The 21,194-nt window shown below is 44.9% G+C and overlaps 1 protein-coding gene across 1 annotated transcript in view; it reads right to left on the reverse strand.

Moving 5' to 3' along the window:
- LOC135921240 (secretin receptor-like) overlaps positions 1-21,194 on the reverse strand; it is a 323,541-nt gene that overhangs the window by 52,584 nt on the left and 249,763 nt on the right. The window lies entirely within an intron of this gene.

Below are 21,194 nucleotides of genomic sequence, written 5' to 3' on the forward strand. Positions count from 1 at the left end.
CTGAAGTTGTGCCGTATTGCCATAGAGTGGCTCACAATCTAAAGAATGTCGCCACTAGATACCAAATTCCGATAGTGTTTTCTGTTCGTCAGAAGCTGTCATTGTTGTGCAGCCGTATTTCTAAAACAAATAAAAAACCAGATTGTGAAAACAACCACGCGAAGTTTGTAGATTGCAGTGTTGGTGTGGTTTATAAGATTCCGTTGTCATGTGGCAAAGTGTATGTAGGGCAGTCAGGCCGCTGTGTTAACGAGCGCCTTAAGACCAGAATACATGGAGCGAATATGCGACGAATAGTCGGCGTTCGACGCCCGGCGGCATACGCGCGACGCGCGGCGGCGGAGAAAACGTCGTTCGCCGTCGATCTAGCTGGCGCAGAAAAGTTCGTCGGGCGTCGGCGATACCGGAAGCGGCAAACGAGCGGCGCCCCAAACCGAGCCAATCAGGTCTCACTATCCGCCCCGACTTCCGACTAGGCTTCCCCGCTTGTCCGCGTATCCCGATCCTGCTCTATCGTTCACGCCGGTCTCCCGCTTTTCGTAGTCATGGCATCCAAAGCGGCGCGGCTGGAATTTAGCGACAAGTTAATTTCGCTGTTCAAAAGCGTGCCGCGCGCGCATTGAGCCACAGAACAGAGCCGCGGAGTTGGATGAGCCGAAAGTTGTTTACCCGCCCAGTGTTGCCACAACGCATAGCATCGCCACTTTCTTTAAACTACATTGGCACATGAATGTCTCAAACACATAAAAAACACTAGAAATCATTTCTAAACAAAATTTTACGCGTTTTTAGAGTGTTCCACAATTCAAAAGCGATAATAGTTGTCGTTAAAGTTTTTTTTTGTGTCATGTGTTTCACTGCAGCGCATTTGCTTCGTCTAGCCACACTGATAACAACGCAGCGACTCGCCGGCGGCGACCGCCGTGTTGTCGCTCCATGTAGCGCAGCCCGACGAACATACGGCGTCGCGCCGCAGCAGATTTTCTGCCGCCCGAACTTCGTCGTGAAAGTTCGCTCCATGTATTCTGGCCTTTAGAGAGCATGAGTGAGCCATACCAATAGGCTCAGGTTCCCATTTGGCTCAACATTGTAAGATATGCAAATGGAAAACCATGTTTCGTGATAGTACAACGATTTTGAAAAAGAGCCGCGATACGACCGCCCAAGGGTTATCGGAAGCATTCTTCATACAGTCATTAGGGTCACAGTGCATTAGTGTGCCTTCTTTTAACTTGTACAGTGCTGAATATGATTTTTTAGATGCTGTCGCATGAGTGCGCTCTTGTGATCGGTTGTTGGTGGTTCCTGCACACGGTGCTCACTGCGCATGTTCCTCTAGTTTCTGCTGTCTATAAAGGAGTGACGCAATAAAATGATGTCAGTTGAGAGTAGCGCCTTGTCCTGTCGCCTTTCTTGTGTCCGTTGTTTTGCGCTAAACGAAGTTTTTTTGGTTCGAACAGGCTTTTTTTTAATTATTCAGTACTAGTGCGGTATCCCAAAAAGTGAGGTCAAGTGCTCGCCCTATTTTCTTCCCTCGCGCTACAGCGCACTGACAGAATTTTGCGTGCAACATACCGTGGTTTTATCGTTTGCGCTTCAGGTTCTTGATTGTGTTTTCGCCCCCTTTACCCGCGTAAAGGGTATTTCATGGTATTACCGGGTACCAAATGTGTCCATATATTGTGTCCAATATATGAAACGGCCAAATTCGATTTTATTTGATGCCTCAAATGGTAGTAATGTATTGACTCCCTTGTAGCTTTGTGCTTGTTATCAATTTTACTACTTGGCGAATGGATACAGCATGTACGCTGCATAACTCGCTTGTGGATACTGCATACGTGAGTCGAGTATGCCCTTGGTATAAGATAACTTGTATGCTTTAGGTAGTACGATTGTTTGCAGTTTGGGACATGTGTCGGAATGTACGCCGTGCGCCCTTCGCGCTGTACGGCAGCCTGCCGAGTTCGTGCGGGTGCCATGTGTGCGCGTGGAGTTCGCGAAGCACTCTCGCAGTTTATATATATATATATATATATATATATATATATATATATATATATATATATGTATATATATATATATATATATATATATATATATATATGTATGTGTATATATATGTATGTGTATATATATATATACCGGCGTCACACGGGGCTCTTTTAGCCGCTATCCAGTCCGTTCCAAATCGAATTTCTCGGTCGTCTGCGCAAACTACGAGAGTGAGCCAGTCGCATCGATAATTTCGATCCGGATCGGACTTGATCGCGCTCGACAGTGGTCGTGTGACAGCGGTTTTACACATGGCTCCCACATAGGGAACACTTTAAGTTCAATGCTACTGAGTGAAGAGCAAGTGCATATATATGCCAGTGGTGGTATGTGGGCAAGCCTTTCTGGTTAATCCAATACTTGTGCATTCAAAACATTTCACTTTCCAGCGTAGTGCATCAATGTGTCTACTTCGACAAAATGGAGCACCAGTGCAGATATTTGAGCATACCTGTCCAGGGCAGTAAGTGTGTCTACAGTGAAACCACTACCAGCATGTGCGGCAGTTCTCTTTCCAGCAGCGGGACTGCACAATAATCAGTAGGGTGCTCTCAAGCTGTTTATCTATGAAGCTCTGCCTGGGCTGTGTGCCAAAGATTTCTGGACGTGAAAGGGGGAGTGAATTGGTAAACATCGGTGGAACTGTGCCTGGACTTTGTGGCAAATGTTTTTGGATGTGAAAGTGTGAGTAAACTGGCAAGGAATTTGCTCTGGCTACATGTGTTAAACGTTTTTCTCATTCAGAGCTCTTTTTTTTTGCTTTAGGAGACTGGAGATGTGCGCAAAGTGTGACATGTCAGTGTGCTAATTAATGTATTTGCTGGTTTGCAAATTATTCGTTGCAACTTTGTTTTTGCCAGAGAGGTACAACTTTGCCTCTTGTAAAGGGCTTTTTAAAGAAAACACTTACTATTTATTATGACCATTGCTTCCTTTGTTACACAAATGCAGCTTCCAGTGCATTCCAGTTTATTTGCATGTTTATGTAAGTTTCTAATATGAGGCTTGCATATTCATTTCTCACGTTCTGGAGTGGCAAGATGGAGCATTACTGTCTCATCGTTCGCTGTACTACAGTAGTGTTCACTTGTTACGCTGAATCCCCCGTTTAAGTATTCTGTACTAATTTCACTTTATTACTTTTTTGTTGTATGGTTATTTTTTCTCGCCATTACCTTCTTTGATATATCTTAAAGGCAATATTTCCAATTTTGCATTGTTCTCTTTTTTATTTCTGTCACAGGATTGTTTTATGATGGTATGCGGTGGTATTTCTTTTTGTGCTCTTTCCAAGCTTCTAGCTGAATGTTAACATTGCTTGGAGGCAGTTACCATCCGATTCATACTCTTTCATTTTTCAGTCTGCTTCTTCCATTCGCTCCGATGTCACTTCTGCATAACTCTAGTCCATCTAATAGCACGTGCACTTTACTGTGATAAATTAGACACTTTAGTACACTCCAGGTTTTTCTGTTCATTTTTGTATGTGTACTTGGAATTTTGTTTATGTGCTAGTGAATGTTCACTTTCGAGTTCATTACGATTCCTTTCTGCGACTTTTGTCATTGTTGATTTACTTTTACTTCTGTTTGCATTTCTCACACAGTTTGTTCGAACCTTGCATAAGCATTACATTTTAATAAAGTGTTTTTGCTTTGTCAGAATGTTCTCATTTCATGCACTCTTGGCATGAAGCGCTTGGTCTGGCCACCTGCCAAGACGTGGCCATTTGTTCTTTGCAGGATGTCATTCCCATTGTGGTTGCAAGCATCGTAGCTTACTAAAGGCGGTATTAAGGATTTATTATTCCTAACAGGCTCATTTTCGTGCGACTTGGTAGAGGATGCGCCGGCCATGCGGGGAACAGTGCTGGGCACTGCGCCATGGCTCTCACAGTCAACACCGACGCTTCTACTCATCTGGGGTGCGATTGGAGATGGTTGTTCGAAACGCCCGATCAGTTTCACCTCACGCGATTGGCCTAGGCCGTGCCAACGGGTGCGGCTGACGACGTCTGCGCGGCATAGGCCAGTCGCGTGAGGCGAAACTAAACGCGTGTTTTGAACAACGATGTCTGATCGCGCCCGTCACCCACGAAAATTAGCTTCAGATGATCGTAAACCTTTCAAGACCGCTGCTAGACCAGCTTTTTGATAACGTCCTAAAAACGTTTAGAAATTGGTTACGAATTGTTTCGGCAAAGGGATTACTTGTGTCTTTCCCAATCCTATTTCTAGACCAGCTTTTCGAATACGTCTTGCAGACCTGTTCTAGATCGTCTCAAGAAAGTAATTAAGCCGGACATTAGTAGAGATATACGACGTTTTCCCGCCGAAGTTCTCTCATTCGTGTCTTCTTTAACCCGTTTTTATCGTCTTGGATAAACGCTACGAAAATGTTACGTATCTCTTTTGTGCTACCTGGGTATATTAGAAGCTCGTCTACAGTTCGGTCTTGAGGACGTTATATAAAACTCTTTTTTTTATGTGTGTGTACATGAAACGGCCTTGACGTTTTCTAGCGCTTTCTTTCGTTATTTCACCGTCTGTGAACTTTTGTGTTTAGTACTCTTGTATATGTCATGCACCTTTCGCTTTTGCTCATTTTTTGAGCGTGTATCACACCACGTTATAAGAAAAAGCTGTTTTCGGAAACAAAGTCAATATAGCGAGATTAAACATCTGTTGTGTTGGAAGTGTAATTTTTTTTGTCTCGGCACATGCTGGTATAATGTAAGTATGGACAAGACTGCGTGCGTGCCAACGCATAGCCCACGGCGCACCACGCGACGGCTCGCAAGCAGTCCCAATGCGCTGCGTAGCGCGCGCATTGCTTGCGAGCTGGCGCGTTGTGCGCCGAAACACGCGCGCGATGAAAAAAAAAAATAATAACGCGCCGCGTAGAGGTAAAAACAAAAAAAAGTAAGCGGCATGCGCGGCATGGGAGAAAGGGTGAAAGTGAGTGGAGCGGGTCGGTATATAAACACAAAAAGAAAAGAAAAACGTGTGGGAGAGTTTTTCTAGGCTTGTAGCGCAGCTCAGAAAGAGCAAAAAAAAAAAGGAAGTAGGGCTAATGAAAGGGAACGGAAAACAAAGTGAGCGGTCACTCTGTTTTCCGTTCCTTTTCATTACCCCTATCTACTTCTTTTGTTTCTCTTTCTGAGCTGCGCTACAAGCCTAAAAAAGTCATGACATACCAACTCGCCCAAACTGACACGCGTTTGAAAGAGGAGGCGCCGCGTGGCTGCTATTCCTTTTGCCACGACAACGTAAACAATCGTGTGCGCCGCCATTTTGCTTCGGCCTCGCCCATGGGTTAGGGCCGTAACTGAAGGGGACCTTGGCGCTAGCGTCGAAAGAGCGTCTGCTCGAAAACGGCCAATGGCAGCCATGCAGAGATTCACCCCCCTGATAGCGTCAGTCGCTCGGACGCAGCGCTTGAGTGAGGTAGCGCGCAGTGCTCTCGTCGGTTTTTTATTGCTAGGAAAATGGCGGAGCGACTCGAGCAGCGCTACTGCATCGAACTTTACAAGAAACTGGGCGACAGCCAAGTGGAAACCATTCGGAAGATTCAGACGGCTTTCGGTCACGCTACTATGAGCAGCACACAGATTAAGGAGTGGTACAACCGCTTTAAAGACGGCCGCACGCCGGTGGAGAGTGAGCCACGTTCCTGTCGGCCATCAAGATCCCGAAATGGCCAGGTCATTGCCGCAGTGAACGCTGTGGTGATGCGGGACCGTCGTGTGCCTATCCCAGAAATTGCGGGAGAGGTGGTCATCAGCACTTTTTTTGCACGTTCCATTATGACCGAACATTTGGCCATGAAGAAAGTTGCGGCGAAATTCGGGCCGAAGCTGCTCGCGGTGGAGCAAAAGCAACTTCGCGTTGAAGTCTCACAGGACATGCTGGATTCCACAAACAGTGACCCGGACTTCACGAACACCATAATCACTGGTGACGAGTCTTGGGCGTACGGGTGCGACGTGGAATCCAAATCCCAGTCGTCACAGTTGAAGCATTCCACGTCACCAAGACCAAAGAAGGCCCGTCAAGTGCGCAGCAACGTCAAAGTGACCCTGACTGCTTTCTTTGACTCCCGTGGTGTGGTACACTACGAGTACGCACCACAGGGTCAAACAATCACCAAAGAGTACTACAGGGATGTCTTCCGTCACCTATGACCTCAGGGCCGGTATTTTGTAGCGATGCCTTTTCCGATTATATGCTTTTTCAGGCTTTTCGCGCTTGGCCAGTGGTCAGAGCGACGGTCTGCCCACATTATCAACGGGATCACGCGGCCGTGTGTGGTGGATAATAAGAATAGCATGGAATAAGGCATAAGGCATCGCTACAAAATAGCGGCCCAGTTGTGGCCAACAGGAAATTACACGGCTTCCGTTGTCAGTGGTGTGCCACGTCTAGCCGCGTAATGGCGAGTTGCTTGAAAAAAAATGTGCTAGCTAGCGTGAAAACTCGTCGCTGGAGCCGAGCACAGTCTGTCTGGAAACTACCCAAGAAAGCGGATTAACCTTGCAGCTTCTGGGTGTGTGCACGGGCGAGTCAAAAAACACTGCTTCGCATGTTCAACTTTCAATTTCTTCGGGTGCAAGGCGGGTAAAACAGATTGCTGTAATCATTTTTTTTTCAAAGTGGAAAATCATAATAAAGTTATTGCACTTTAAAGGCAATTCAAACAAGGCTCTTATTTTGCCACGTTGTTAAATTCTTAACATGAAGTACAGTATAAAAATAGTTTTGGCTGTGTCTGCATGAATGATACACTGCGATAAATTCGCTGCACATTAGTGCAAGTGTACCTCCGGTGATACAGTTCGATTAATATCATTTAATAGATAATAAGAGTACTGTATTTATTACCCAGTAGCTGGCCAAAAATATAATGGAGGCTTCACAAAGCACAGCTCGCACAAGGACACCATTGAAAGACATGCACACTCAAAACAGTGTTCTGTGTGAGTGTTTTCTGTCATGAAGCGTTTTGTGCACTGTTCTTAGCCATACATGAAAGACAAACTCACCCACCCTTCCACCATAGTAACTGAGGCTTTCTTCTTTTGCCTCCTAGATGCTGCTCATATTTGATCGCCACTTTGGACTCTATTGTCTCTGGACGTAAAGACACCCGTGAATGTGTCACCACAGAGCCAGAATCCTCGCAAGGTATGTATCTGAACACTTCAACCAGCACTGTGATTTGTTCATTTATGGAACGAACTTTTGTTTCACCATTCTTTGATTGCATGTTTGTCATGGCTTCATGATTTATCTTTTCAGGAAGAAGGACGAAAGAGAGATTATTAGTTTGCAAGCTGCCCACGCCAAGCCATAGGAAATTCAAGGGATACCATAATGACAACAGGTCCTCTTGAACTACGTGCCTTACCATGAAATGTTTGCAAGTTTACCAGATTGAGGGCTGTGAGCCCCATCAGGAAAGCAACAGTCTACAGTTTTGCATCGTACCGAGCGGGAATGCTAAAATTTGACATACAAGCTTGCTGGATTTTAAGGGCATTTTATGACAATCGGAGAAGTAACAAGTTGAGTCCCAACTTGTTTCTTTTCTCGTCGTGTAGCAAGCTCCTACTTGGTAATGAACCAATTCTGTCATCTGCTATTTGAAAATCAGATTGACTGGCATCACCAACAAGTATCACATGCTCCTTCCTAGCGTAAATTTGTTACATGAAACAGCAAATAACTTTAAAGCCTTTAAAACCGCTCAGTACAACTTAAGAAAATGATGCTTTATGTTCACTGACTTTGGCAATCACTCTTCACTTTATTATTCTATTTATTATTTAAAGTACGCTCAAGGCCGTATGCCATTAAAGAGGGGAGTGGTCATAAAGCAGTAGAGTAAAAGAAATAAGAGCAGTGAGCTTTGGTAATACAATGATTCTTCTGATTATACAATGTTTGCTAATGTTTTGCAAAAAAAGTTTGTTATCGGTGATGGCTACGATACTTGAGGGAAGGTGGTTTTATTCTTGAGATGTAGGGGTAATGAAAGATTGAAAGAAAGTCTTCGTGTAGCAAGAATCAATCCCTGCGTTACTGCGATGATCTTTTTTTTTTATTGCGATGAAGGCTTGCCCTTAAGGCATAATTGTTGGAGCGTATATGTGTATTATATTTGTGCTGTGAGGCCTGTGTTGTGTATGAATTGAAGCAGTGTTTTGTGAAATCTGTTATCATGTATCCAGCGGTCATAGCTGGTTGTCACACTGTAGCGGAGGCCGGCTTGCAGTAGGAGACGCGAGCGTTCCGATTGTAAACCCGTACATGTCCATATTAGGTGGTATGCATCTGATTCCACCACAGGAACGGAGCAGTATGGACACGTAGCACCCAGTGGTAAATGCGACCAGTTCCACCTTGAGACAACAGCCGGTGTAAGGGCCACCCCGGCCCGAAGCCTCCTAAGCACAACTTCCTCCGCCCTAGTAAGGTGAAGGGGGAGGGAGCAGACACACGGTGGGATAAGAGCGCGTGTGTCCTGCCGGAGAACATTTTTACGGGCTCGCAGCGAGTTACGGGGTTGGGGTGGGAGAGGAATAGGTGGAGGATCAGTATTAGGAGGGCAGTGTCCCTGCTGGTCAGCAGCAATGTTGTGAGGGTTCGCTGAATGGCCTTGAATCCAGTGTACCTTGACGCAAGTAGCTGTCTTACTATTCATAGTGTGTATTCTCTCGCAGATTTCCATCGCCTTATCGACCTTCTTGAGTTCCTGAATAGCCGCTAAAGAATCCGTGAAGATGTCTAGTTGCTTGATGGTAGGCAGCTTAGATGTCGCATCTTGCATAGCGTCGTGGATGGCTTGAAGTTCCATTACTAGAGCGCTGGCTTCCGTAGATAAATAGCGCTGGTGGCCGCTGATGAAATTATGCGTTGTACTCAGGAATGATGTCCTTCCGCCGTCTGGGAGAATGGCAGCATCCGTATAGACTTTGCAGGTGTTAACGCATGATGCATCGACGATGTTGTGTTCGTCAATAGTACCTGTTGTATCGTTGCGTCGTAACTTCGTTGGCTTATTAGTTGTGATGCTGGTGAATTCCCAGGGAGGCATTGGACAGGGCTGATTGTCAATCCGAGAGCCGCGGTGAAAATGAGCATGCAGCGCAGCGACAGCCGGAATAAGTTGCTTTTTTATTTCACGTGCTTTTTCACGTTGCAAAATTAGCTCTGCAATTGTGTTGAGCTGGGCATGTTCCTGTAGGGCTGGTATCGGAGTGATGCGGGGCAGTGCTGTGATTGTGCGCACAGCATCGCGATTAATCGTCTCCAACTGTGCCAGCTGTGCCAACGTCAGCCGTTGAAATTGTGCTTGATATAAAATTCGTGGCTGCAAGACTGCACGCACCAACCGTCGAGCTACGTCAGTACGAGCTCCAGCTGCTTTTGCTGCAATGCGACGAATAAGGTGAAGTGTTTTTGTCGAACTCTGTCTGGTTTTACGGAGCCAGTGTGCACCACTGCCGGATTGGTGAACATCGAGACCCAGTATGCGGACCTCAGAAGCCTCAGGGATTGTCACTGCGCCGAGTCTAAATGTAAAGGGGTGCTGCGTGATTCTTGTGCGTCCTTTCTTGTTGGCCACCACAACATAGCTTGATTTTTGGGCGGAAATGTCCAATCCTGCTTTCCGAGCGTAGTTGTTCAGCACATCAAGGGCTTCTTGAAGCTGTTGAGTTTGTCTAGATATATCTTTATGCACGGACCACAAAGTGACTTCATCTGCATAGATTAAGAACCTCACATCTGGAATCCGATGTAGTTGCCAGGCTAGAGGTATTAGAGCAGCGTTGAAGAGAAGAGGAGCCAGAACCGAACCTTGTGGGACTCCTCTGTTCGATGTGAAGTATCCTTCTTGCCTTCCATCTACTCTAATCGCAAATGTGCGATTCTGAAGGAATGAGTAGATGAATCTTATCACCCGCGGTGGAAGTCCCAGGTCGATGAGGTTGGATATAATGATTTCATGGTCTATATTGTCATAAGCTTTCGTTATGTCTGTTGCTACTACCGTGCGCACAGCGTGACTGTGTGGAGAAACCTGTAAAACATCGTCTGATAAGATAGAAAGTCCGTCTTCAGTTCCCTGGTAAGAACGGAATCCAATTTGAGCAGGATGATATTTATCGTGGCGTTCAAGCCACCAGGAAACTCGTGTGGCCAGCATCTTTTCAGCGAGTTTGCAGACAGTTGAGGTTAGTGAAATTGGGCGTAAAGATTGTAGGCTATTTGGAGACTTTCCTGGTTTCGGAATCGCGACAACAATTGAGTGCTTCCAATCAGGTGGAACGTTTCCAGTCTCCCATACCTTATTAAAAATTGGAGGACGCTTAAGCTTCGCCTTCAAGAGTGGGACGCGACAGCGTTCCCGTCGACCCGCCAAGGGGTCGACAATGCGCTACGGCACAGCGATCACTTACGATGCGCCCCGCATCGGACTTAGCGCCCACCTATCACGCGGTGAGCGTCGAGCAACGCAGCGTTCGGCGTGGCAACGAAACGTGCGCCTGAGCGAACGGAACGAACCAAAGAACTCGGTGTCTCGGAGGGGAAACGATCTGCGCCAGCCAAACGTCGTGATCGGCACGGGCAGAGAGATAGATAGTTATCTAAACCGGGAGCACGGCGAAGCGTCGTCAGGGGAGAGGGAGTCCCGCGACGCGCCTGGCAGCGGTCCCAATGCGCGCGCGGCGCGCCTCCTGTCGGGGCAGCGCCGTACATCGAGAGGAGGGGGGTCTTCTGTGTTTGCCGCAAGATGGCTCTGCGTGTGCGGAAAGCGCAGAAGAAATGCAGCGGAAACGCACTTCGCAACTCGTGTAATTGTGACTTCTGTACGTTACATGTTCATAATTACCGATATACACCGCAGTATAACTTTCCACGGCTCGTTTCGAAGGCAACACCGCATTCACTAGAGGCGCGTTTGCACCGCTTGGAAGCATCGAACTCGTGGCTGAGTGGTAGCGTCTCCGTCTCACACTCCGGAGACCCTGGTTCGATTCCCACCGGGCCAATCTTGGAAGTTGCTTTTTATTTATGAAGCGCCTGCCGTGATTTATCGCTCACGGTCAACGCCGCAAACGCCGACACCGACGCCGACGACACCGGCTTTTCTGCGACACGAGCTCCTTAACGCTATCGCGTTAATAGCCTGGAGAAGTGCGTCGAGAGGTGCTCCTTCCATGTTCTTGAAAACCTCATAAGGAATACCATCGGGACCAGGTGTTGTTCGTTGCTTCGAAGTTTCAATCGCCGCTATTAGTTCGGCCATGGTGAAAGGGCTGGATATATCGGATATGGAAGTTGTGTCGGACTCGTCAATTTCGGGGCAGTTTATAGGTGACGCTTGATCGTATTTCGGGAAAAACGCTCTAGCAGCGTGTTCTGCAAATTGATGCGGCGAACTCTGCATCGCTAACCTAACGCTCGCTGCAGGGTCAGGTTGCTTATGACCGCGTTCCATTGACCGGAACGTGCGCCAAATGAAAGTTGAACAGCGGAGCGCGTGGCTCAAGCATAAGTGAAAATATAATGCGCGCCTTCCAGTCATCACCATTGACAAGCGCGCACATACGATTTGGGCGCACTGCGCGATCCCCCTGTAGATAGATAATTTCGCTTCTGTCCTGATTCTTACATTTAAAAGGGAGGAAATAAAAAATAAAGACGAAGCTAAAATATTGCAGTTTACGGCGAGTCTTGTCGCCCAGATCGCCGAAGCCACAAGTGCTGTCATCCCATGCACCGTCATCGCAAGGTAGATTCGCCCGCGCGGTGCGGGCGATGACGGTGCAAACTGCACCACGCGCACCGCTATTCGCGCTGACAGCACTTGTGGCTTCGACGATCTGTGCGACAAGACTCGCCGTAAACTGCAATATTTCAGCTTCGTTTTTATTTTTTGTTTCCTGCCTTTCAAATGTAAGAACCAGGACAGAAGCGAAATTGTCTCACTAGAGGGGGATCGCGCAGTGCGGCCAAATCGGATGTGCGCGCTTGTCAATGGTGATGACTGGGCGGCGCGCACTATATCTTCACTTATGCTTGGGCCACGCGCTCCGCTGTTCAACTTTCATTTGACGCTGATAGTACTTGAGGCTGCGGTATGAAGTCGTGAAGCGTGGTATGACGGAAAAGTTTATGAAAATAGAGAAACATGCGGACTAGCTAGGGTAATAAGTGCTGGTTAGCTTCATTAAGGTTATACTCGCGGAACAGTTATAGTTAGGAAGAATGAAACGAGCACAGTTATTTTGTACTAGTTCAAGTGAAAAAGTAAGACTAATGTGACTGGGATCCCATATTGCAGATGCATATTCAAGTTTTAGCGTATTAGAATGTTGTAAAGGTATGGTTTTAAAGTAGACAGTGCTTTGGAAAAGTTGCACTGTAAGTACCCGAGCAGGTGAATTGCATTGTTAATGACATACTCTATATATTGGTCCATTTTAAATTATTTGTAATGTGTACACCAATATATTTATAGGACATGATAAAATCTAAGGGAGCACTGTTAAGATAGTAAGTGATAGGGTTAGAATTAGATCTGGATATTGCATTTTTCATTTGCGAAAATCTGTAACTAGGCTAGCCGTGCACCGTAAGAAATGACTAGAACAGGCAACTTCACACAACTGGCCTACTCCACACTTGTCAAACATGACGAAACAATAAAATCAATTTTTCTTTCTCTTCGAACAGCAGATGACATACCTGAGGATAGTGTGTTTACAAAAGCCCTTTGAAATATACTCGAATTTTGGCTTAACATTTAGCCAATCAACAGTGGACGAGCAAGGGAAGCGTCAGCGTGGGAACTCATCTTCGTCACCGCCCTCACAAATATGTTTGATTTTTGAAACGTTGGCTGCATGCTTAGGCTTCCCTTTCTCACCTCTATTACTCAACTGACGTGTTCATCTCCTTGTAACCTTTTTGCATTGTTTGAACACGCAAACCGAGATGTTTTTTCAACATGAAACCGTAAATTGCATTTTACAAGGATCCGTGAGCATTAATTAGGCATACTTATAGGTTTATTTAGTGTCGTTGTTTACACAGAGGTCCGCTGTCTTCTCCATTACGTTCCTCGCCTGCCTACGAGTACTCCGCTTGTGTCAAAGCCTTTACTGCTGCAGCTGAACGCTAAATCTGCAGTAGAAATATCAAGAACACACAATATGTGATCTAAACTTTAGCATAACATTTTTTTCTTTCGCTCTAGACTTCGTGCCTATCACCAATGTGTTATGAAAATAATGCGACATTGCAACTCGAGCTTACCTTACTGACAGTACATGTTTGCTGAGCACTTCTTATGTTTCCGTTTTTAATCCAGCTGAAATTTTCGAAAGCAGACAACATACATATAGTATGAAACACGTCAAACAGCACTGTATGAAGTACAAGTACTAGCGTAGGCGAGCGCAATGTCGTTGTCCTTGCTTTAGCGGCACGCCAAACGCGACGAGGAAACTTCGCTCGATTTCAGCTCTCAATTCCGCTAAATAAATTACTATCTGTGTTTCTGTATGTTGTAAACTCAGTAACTGACAGCACTAGCTCCACCTGACCGGTACAAAAATTGTGGTCATGTACTGCTTCATTCACAATTGACAATAAACAATGTAGGCTTACTTGTCTGACGTGTTTTTTTTGCCAGTGGAGGCCTCTCGCTAACCTGGCGATATAACAAAGGCATCGATAGTCGTTTTAGAGTATCATACACACGAACACCGCTCCGAAAGTGGTAGCCAAACAACCAAAACCAGCGAGCGAACAGCACAACGAACCCCACCAGCCGCTACCGTAGCGGCCATATTGCTCACTACGTAATGATGATGATAATAGTGCCAGCGCCATTTCTCGGTCGCATACTTTAGTTCGCAACGCAACCGCTACTCTTATTTCCGTTGCACAGTAGAAGGTACAGTTTCCCTTCTCTAAGTTTGTATAGGTGTTCTGTAGTGCAACGCTTTTACGTGACCAGTGCTTTGCTTCCTCCATGTTCACCAGATGGAACACGAAATGAAAGGGTGACAGCGCAGGCTGTATAAGTTATGTAGGGATAACGCTCAACGACAGTGCAAACGATCGCTTACTGCGAACCGTAAGAGCATTGAATTGTTTTTATACACTTTAGAAGTGAATGCCTTGTCACGTGTGGCTCGTACACGCGTGAATTTATTCCTATGAGTAAGGTGCCTGGTGGTGGTCTCGTGCGGACGATGCCCTCTCGGTGAGCGCATATTCCCCCTCATCTTTTAAGAGGTTCAATAATTAAAAGCATTTGTCTCGCAAACCATATTTATATCAAGGGAGTTTTCCACGTCTCAATAATTTCTCTCGTGGTATTCGAGTGCTGATTGCCGTGTTATACTAAATATTTTAAGGCAGTTTGTCGTGTGCATATCATGGCCACGCACGCTTATATCGCCTTGCGTTTCTCTACCACGGGTGCGCTTTAAAACCACGGCGCCGCAATTTTGCTTCAGAGACTTTCCTTTCCTTCCTTCTTCTCCGCCCTTAAACTGGCTCTCTTAACTACTGCACGCAGAGACAAAGCAACAGCGCGCGCATGCGATCCCATAGATGAGATGAATGTGTGTATATATATATATATATATATATATATATATATATATATATATATATATATATATATATATATAAAATTATCAGTCATAGCCCTCGGGGCCGTTTCCTTTTTTTTCTTTCGAAAATGGTCCTATTAGGGTTATTATAATTACACGACGGTATTTGGCCCTCGTCAGCAGCAGTCCTTGGGACAGTTGTTCTGGCGGCTAGCTTCCCACGCTATGCGTGCCGCCCTCCCGCCTGTTTAAGCTTTTCGTGGACGCTAGAGTTATACTAGGTCCGCGCAACCTTGAGCGATCGGAAAGCGCGTTTTCCCCTCTTGGCCGGCGGAGAAGGGAGGCTTTGTTCCAGCCGCAGAGCCCTCCACGTCTCAGTAAGGTGCCTGGTGGTGGTGGTCCTGTGGGCGATGCCCTCTCGGTGAGCGCATATTCCCCCTCATCTTTTAAGAGGTTCAATAATTACAAGCATTTGTCTCGCAAACCATATTTATTTCAAGGGAGTTTTCCACGTCTCAATAATTTCTCTCGTCGTATTCGAGTGCTGATTGCCGTGTTATAGTTTGTTAACGAAGCTTTCCCTCAAGTCTAAATATTTTAAGGCAGTTTTCCTAGTCTCTAAAGCCGCTCGAGTTCGCTCTTCTCCTCGGGCGGCCATTTTTCAGTAATGCCTTCCAACCACTCGACTATCGCGGACAACATCAGTCCCTTTCGACGGAAGTATGAGGCTCGGAGCAGGAGCTATGGCGCTTGAAGGTAACCTGGGGCCTGACGAACCAACCGACTGAGCTATCGTTCCGGGCAACATCCAAGGGTCGCGAGTTCAAATCACCTGTTATGTTCCTTTTTTCCCTTTTTTCTTTCTTTTTAATGTCTTTTCCTTTATTTTATCACTGTACGGGAACCCTACTCAAAAAATTATATATATCCTGAATTATGTATGGCCACACATGTGCAGGTCATAAATACCAGGTTCTCTAGCCGACTGCCATCCGTGCGAAATAACCGAGTTCAGATTGGTCCACCTTGACTGATCAAATAGGGCACCACTGTAGGTTAAATGAGGCGTACAACTCCTGCGGGACCCGCCGTGATTGCTCAGTGGCTATGGTGTTAGACTGCTGAGCACGAGGTCGCGGGATCGGATCCCGGCCTAGGCGGCCGCATTTCGATGAGGGCGAAATGCGAAAACACCCGTTTACTTAGAATTAGGTGCACGTTAAAGAACCCCAGGTGGTCGAAATTTCCGGAGTCCTCCAATACGGCGTGCCTAATAATCAGAAAGTGGTTTTGTCACGTAAAACCCCATAATTTAAATTTTTAATTTAACTCCTGCGGGGACTGTAGAGTATCCGCCTCCCGTGCAAGAGGACCGTGGTTCAAATCCCGGTGCCGCGCAATTCTCCACCGGAAAATACAAAAAACCGTGTGTTGAAAAATTGCACAAACAGGCCTGGAGTGCGGCCTGATCCCGGTAACCAGAACCGGTAACGCACTCTCTCACCAGAGCAGGATTGGCCACCCTGGTGCAGTACTTGGCCACAACCTCCTATATCAATACAACAATCAAACCCCGGCCCTCAGTCCCCAGCAGCCGCGAAGCAACTGACCACGGCGGCTGTAAGATCTGTGACGCAGCAGAGGGTGCTCCCTTACAAAAAAAATTGTTGAAAGGTTATTGATATATCATTGTTCAACGTCAACAAATGACCTTGAAAGATCATTGGCGAATTGTTGAAACATCATTGAGGAAATTGTTGACAGGTGTTGATAATTGGCCCGCGACATTTTGTCGAAACACCATTGTGGCCTCTCAATTTGAAAGATCATTGGCATATCGTTGAAACTATGGTGTATTTCAATGTTGAAAGGCCATTGAAGCATTGTTGAAGCTGTGTTGTTTGGCAATGTTGAAAGCCCATTGAAGTGTTGTTGAAAGGTGTTGTTTGTCAATGTCGAAAGCCCATTGAAGCATTGTTGAAGCTCAAAATTGAAAGCCCATCGAGGTATTGTTGAAATTTTTTCTTTGTCAATGTTGAAAGCCCATTGAAGCATTGTTGAAGATGTGTTGAGTCTCAAAATTGAAAGCCCATTGAGGTACTGTTGAAATGCGTTGTTCGTCAATATTGAAAGCCCATTGAAGAATTGTTGCAGATCTGTTGAACATCAACACTCAAATTATGCTGAAAGCCCTTTATGCTCCACTGGCTATTTAGCAGTTTAAACCTGCACTTTCCTTAAAATACTGCTGAGCTATGTTGCATATAATTACCTTTGATGTCACATGTGTATGTTTGCTGTGAGGGTAGGAATAAAATTTAAATACAGGCATTTTGTATCGCAGGCCTCTGTCAAAATGGGCTCAAAAGCATGCTCCCAGATTGCCTGTAATAAACCATATTGTAAACCTGCTAGCAGTACTGTTATGCCACTTTTTTCAATTGTCAGAGTGAATGGTCCTCCACAAAATGAAGAGTGCTGAACTGATGCAGACAAAAACCATTTTTCTAGGTGAACTGTTTATTTGTAACCAAACATCTGTGTAAATGTACAACCATTTGTAGTTTGAGAACATCAGAAACTTCTTAAAAACTAAAAGTACAAACTTCCTGCAGCTTGACGCCATAACAAAATTGCATACTGAAGGTGTAGTCTGCGTGGCCCTCAAGTAAAACACATTTCCCAAAAGAAATCAATTTAAAATAAATACCTAAATAAATAAATGTACAAGCAGACTGGCATGACTGTATATAAGAACACTCAAAAAAGGTACTTGTTTTCTCTATTAGGCAGCCAGCGGTACTATAACCATGGCACGATTTGCTTGAGCCCACAGCACTCAACTGAGACCTGATATGCAGGGTGGTTATCTTTAAGTTTCATGGAATTTATTAAAGACTGGCTGTTGCAGCTAACATAATTCTAGATACAGAGTGCCAAACATTACTTGCATGAGAAATCAAGACAACATAGTCAGCTGATTAACAAAAACTCAGTTCCTAATAAAGTTTTTATGAATTGTAGCCAGTAATATTACAAGGTGTATGCACTTAGAATAAATTTCCCGAATGACACCAGTAATGAGACACATGCCATCAAACTGGCTGCAGAAATGCACTGCTGTAGCACTTACTTTTTTTTAACAAAACGCACTGTTATGCATTCAAGCACAAAAGTAACTGGAATGCCCATGTATTTCTTTCACAATTGTGGAAATATCTCGAAACTGGTGTCATCCTCGAAAACAATTTGAAGTGAATATGTCTTTCAAACTCACTGGCAACAATTTGCAAACTGAAATATGTGCCGTGATGTTATAAGTGAATTAATAAATTTGGGAATCAGTTTAATGTTTCCATTTCTTGTGCTAGTAATGTCCACCTCTGAATAATCCAGCTCAAGAATTATGCTACCTGGCATACACAATGTTAAAAAAATCTAACTGAAAATGGATCACTGTACAATCCTTATTTGTTGGTTGAATGGCGTGTGCCAATTTCAGTAAACCTTACGTACTTTTGAAACATGGCAATCAGAATAAGTGATGCTTATGGGAGCAGTTTATTATGCTGCATTGCTGTTGCATGATCCAGTTGTGTTTTCTGCCATGATAACGTTCCTGCGCAAATCATTCCATATCAGTAACTTATTCATATTAACTGCTTTAGAATTTTATATGAAAAAAAACAGCTATTAGAGAAAAATGTAAAATGCAGTTTTTACTGAACTCTGACAATGGCACAGATGCACTTGCAGGTGTGCGATTCCATGCCGAATCGACCAGCGTTTTTTTTTTTGACACCACACATATAGCTGAAACACTGCCATATGTTTACTAGAGTTCAAAATTTGTTACCCACATTTATTTATTTTTGCCAGATATTTTGTAGCATTTTGGTGACACTTTAGTTTTCCTGCTCAGCTGAGCAAGAGGACATCAATCAACATTCTTTTTCAAATGCACACTGTATTGATCGAGGCCTTCAAATGGTGTGCATGGAAATACGGTGAAGTGATGCAGCTGCAAAAATAACCAATTTTTCAAATATTTGAATACTTCAAGTGCTTTTGGCACCGGCAAAAGTGAGTCAAATTGCAATCCGTTAGTTTTTTTTTCCTAACGAAAAATTCACAGGACCGAAATTAAATACAGAATGGTAGCCCAGGTGACATAGTATAGCAGAAAAATATTTATAGCTCTGAAAGTTCAGCTGATCGCCTGCACAAAAAAAATTCTAATCTTTTGGAAGAAGTTTCATGTTCAAGGAAAAAACAGCTTTGGTAGTTGGCCAAAAAGTATGTGATACATTATTGGATAGCTCTACATGTCTGCTATGCATGTGTTAAGGTAAAAAAGGCATTATTTTTAAATGCAACGAATTCTTTTTTGAAATTTTGTCAGCACCGACTTTTCTTGGATGTGCGCACAGCTTGCCGGCCGCGAATGCAGACAAAGCTGGCTTCGTCTGCAACACAGATGACAGAGAAGCGGTGTTAGGGTCTGCATTTTGTTGCCAAGGGACACATGCTCTAAGGCAACGAGGCTTGTGTTTGGTGTGGGCCAGGTAAACCATACAGCCATTGCACCTAAAATATCAATACGAGGTCTGTTGGAAAAGTATCCGACCTTTGGCTGAAGAAAAAAAAACCTGGCATAACTGGAGCGTTGGAAACCTAACCACCCTCAAAGTAGTCTCCTTGGGACTCCAGCCACTTCTCCCAGCGGTGCCGCCATTGTTAGAAGCATTCCAAGTAGGCCTCTTTCCGAATGGAGTTTAGCTTAGCTGTTGTTGCAGTCATAATGTCTTCTCTTGTCTGAAATCGCGCTCCTTTCAATGGCCTCTTTATTTCGGGAAACAGCCAGAAGTCGCAGGCAGCCATATCAGGAGAGTAAGGAGCTTGTCGAACTACAGGAGTCTGGTTTTTCGCCAAAAGAGTCTGAATCAAGTGCGAGAAAAGCATTGTCGTGATGGATGCGCCAATTTCCTGTTGACAACTTCGGTATCTTGTGCCACACAGCATCACATAGGCCATGGAGGACATCCCTGTAGTAGTCTTTAGTGATTGTTCGACCCTGTGGTACGTACCCATGGTGTACCACACTGCGAGAGTCAAAGAAAGCAGTCAGCAACAGTTTGATATTGCTGTGCACTTAACGGTCTTTGGTTGGTGACGTGGAATGCTTCCACTGTAACGACTGGGATTTGGTTTCTGGGTCGTAAACATACACCCCAGACTTGTCACCAGTGATTACGGTGTTCATGAATTAGGGGTCACTGTTTGTGGAATTCAGCATGTCTGTGAGACTTCAACATGAAGTTGCTTTTGCTCCACCATGAGCAGCTTGGAAATGAATTTCAGCGCAACTCTCTTCATGGCCAAATCTTCAGTGATAATGGAATGTGGATAAAATGTGCTGATGCCCAGCTCTTCCGCAATTTCTCGGATAGTCACACGACGGTCCCGCATCGCCACGGGGGTTCACTTCGGCAATGACCTGGTCATTTCGGCATGTTGATGGCCAACTAGAGCGGGCTCGCTCTCCACCGATGTGTGGCCGTCTTTAACCTGGTTGTACCACTCCTTAATCTGTGTGCTGCTCATAGCAGTCACCGAAAGCAGACTGAATCTTCCGAATGATTTCCACTCGGCTGTCGCCCAGTTTCTGGCAAAATTTGATGCAGTAGCACTGCTCCAGTCCCACCGCCATTTTTCTTGCAATAAAAAGCCGACCAGAGCACTGTGTACTACCTCATTCAAATGCTGCGTCCCAGCAATTCACACTATTGGCAGGCGGGAAAAAATTCGTGCATGCGCACAAAGGTTCAAGGGCGGCTGATGAAAACGCGCTTGTTTTATACTCATCAGGTGTTCGCAAAAAAAGGTCAAGTACTTTTCTAACAGACCTGGTACGTATTAAATACGTGAGGGAATCCTGCAGTGCTAAAAGATATGTTTCATGCAGTTTACAAAAAGAAATATCAGCTATTATGTAGACAGTAAATCCAGAAAAAGAGCTGATATTGTTCACACAAAGCATTTTAAAGGGCATGTCGCATTGCAATGCAGCATAGAGGGAGCATGACACTTTGTGCCCTGCTCCGTGGAGCCCAATGATGATGCAAGTAGAAAACACTTTCATAATTAAGACTGAAAACCTACATGAGTATGAACAAATTTTTGGGGTGTTTGCTACCACTGTTTCAGAGCCGGAACATGCTCATCTATAAAAGTCATATGTGCCATGTTCAGTTTGATGTGGTCAGACACCATTGGCGACCACTTTTTGCGTTCATGTTAAAAAAATACGAGTTGAGACTGCAGCTGCACAGCTTGACGTCACCTGCTTTCGTAATGATAACAAAGGCAGTCAGTTTGTAGCGTAGTTCTTGTGGCTAATTACATTAACAATCTTTTCTTGGTAGATGACATGGCTTCATATATTTATGCTGTATGTGTGATCCACAAGTGAACATTATAAAAACTAATTTATTGCACTTAAAGA

Source organism: Dermacentor albipictus, chromosome 1 (genome assembly GCF_038994185.2).
Source record: "Dermacentor albipictus isolate Rhodes 1998 colony chromosome 1, USDA_Dalb.pri_finalv2, whole genome shotgun sequence".
NCBI lineage: Eukaryota > Metazoa > Arthropoda > Arachnida > Ixodida > Ixodidae > Dermacentor > Dermacentor albipictus.